The 2,401-nt window shown below is 39.5% G+C and overlaps 1 pseudogene; it reads left to right on the top strand.

Moving 5' to 3' along the window:
* LOC107921161 (probable flavin-containing monooxygenase 1) lies at positions 1–2,126 on the top strand (annotated as a pseudogene).
* Positions 2,127–2,401: the final 275 nt, after the last annotated feature.

Here is a 2,401-nt window from a genome sequence, read left to right as displayed (position 1 = left end):
ATTATTTAATTCCTTCAAAATAACTGCACATATATCATAAAATATCAGTCACTGCTATTGGTCTTATACAAAGAGATATATAAATAGAGAGGCAAAGAAGAGTAGAGCATTATGAAGGTACCAGAGAGATAAGACGGCAATGGAGAGGAAGGTAGGTATCGTTGGAGCAGGTGTAAGTGGCCTCCTTGCCTGTAAATACATCTTATCTAAAGGTTTCCATCCAATTGTTTTTGAATCCCAAAGCTCGATTGGAGGGGTTTGGACCAAAGCGCTTGAGACTACAAAGCTCCAAACTCCCAAGCCATTTTATCAGTTCTCTGATTTTGCTTGGCCATCATTTGTCACTGAATATTTTCCCGACAAACACGTGGTATTGGATTATGTTGAGGCCTATGCAAAGCACTTCCACTTGCTTAACCACATCAAATTCAACACCAAAGTTGCTGGTAGTATGAAGGTCCCCGGGATGAAGAGATCCAGTCTTGGAGTTTATGGGGTGGCACTGGCGAGCCTTTCAGCTCCAGAGGCAAGTGGAAGCTCATTGTGGAAGACTTGAATACTCTTTCAACTGAGGTAGGTATTTACTTACATGTCACTCCATCATCCATGTCCATCCATCATCCATCAACTTTCTTTTTTGCAGATCTACCAAGTGGACTTTGTAATCTTTTGTGTGGGACGGTTCAGTGGTCTGCCAAACATACCAGAATTCCCCCCAAACAAGGGTCCGGAAGCATTTCATGGTAAGGTCATACATTCTATGGACTATGCAGCCATGGATGATGAAAAGGCTGCTGAATTCATCAAAGGCAAAAGAGTCATTGTTGTTGGGTTCCAGAAATCTGCTTTGCACATTGCAATGGAGTGCTGTTCAGCAAATGGTAAATACAATCTATTTAAACTAACTCTTAGAATTCATCCATATTTGTTTCTTCTTTCAATTTGGTTTGCAGGGGTAGAAAACCCATGTACAGTTTTATACAGGACAGCACACTGGCATCTCCCTGATTATCTTCCCTGGGGGTTTTCACTGGCATATATGTATCTTAATCGGTTCTCAGAGCTTATGGTTCATAAGCCTAGTGAAGGGTTTCTCCTCGGTCTCTTGGCCACTATTCTTACACCACTGGTAACAACAGCAATAACTCCGAATCAAATGACATGCCATTTATTTTCTTTGCTCTTATAGTTTTTTTTTCTCTGGTGTGAATATTTGACAGAGATGGGCATATTCGAAATTTGTTGAAAGTGATATAAAAAGGAAGCTTCATTTGGCAAAGCATGGCATGGTCCCAACACATAGCTTCCTCCATGAAATCAGTTCTTGCTTGACCTCAACAGTCCCAGAAAAATTCTATGACAAAGTTGAAGATGGAGAAATTAAATTGAAAAAGGCCCCAAGTTTTAGTTTCTGTGACAATGGCGTTATGGTGGAAGATGAGACAGTACCTATAGAGGCAGACGTGGTGATTTTGGCCACAGGATTCAAGGGAGAAAAAAAGCTCAAAGACATGTTCGTGTCCCAAACCTTTCAAAACTTCATAGTTGGATCCCCTGATGCTGCAACCCCACTCTACAGGTCAACTTGAAAACTAATGATGATGATTTTGTTTTGCCGGTTCAAGATTTTCATAAAAGTATTGTCATGTTTTCGGAACAGGGAGTGCATTCAGCCAAGGATACCTCAACTAGCTGTAATAGGATACTCTGAAAGTATTGCAAATTTGTATACCTCAGAGATAAGATGCCGATGGCTAGCTGAACTTCTTGACGGCACATTCAAGCTACCAAGCATAGAAGAGACGGAAAAGGATGTGAGAAAATGGGATGAATACTTGAAACAATACTCGGGTGGATACTATCGAAGAAAGTGTATCGGTGCACTCCATGTATGGTACAATGATCAACTGTGCAAAGATATGGGGTGGAACCCTAGGCGGAAAAAGGGACTGTTTGCTGAATTCTTTGAACCTTATGGTCCCTTAGATTATGTCCCTTCTTGAACCTGCCTTCTTTTAACCCATTAGATGCTGACAATTGTTACTTTCTTTACTCTTGCATGTACGAGTTCATGCTTTGATTATAATATATGGATGAATCCAAATAAAAACAGTAGCAATCCAGCATATGGGGGACAGGCGGATGGTGTTGGTTCATTACTTGATCAACTTTTCTACAATTAGCCATCTACATGATATCTTCAAGTGGAATACGTAATTAAAAGTAGTAATAGGCCATTTTTCTGCTTTCCAATTTACGCCATCTGGTTGGGGGAATAGTTCAGTTCTGGATTTTATCATTTAATTTTGAGGAGGTTAATTAAAAAAGTAAATTGTTTGATAATCCTATCAAACATATTCTTCTTGCTATATATCTTTTTTACTATATTCACTAATATTTT

This window comes from Gossypium hirsutum, chromosome D01 (assembly GCF_007990345.1).
Source record: "Gossypium hirsutum isolate 1008001.06 chromosome D01, Gossypium_hirsutum_v2.1, whole genome shotgun sequence".
In the NCBI taxonomy this organism is placed as follows: Eukaryota; Viridiplantae; Streptophyta; class Magnoliopsida; order Malvales; family Malvaceae; genus Gossypium; species Gossypium hirsutum.
The sequence above is the reverse complement of the archived record's forward strand: the minus strand, read 5'-3'. Positions and strand labels throughout refer to the sequence as shown.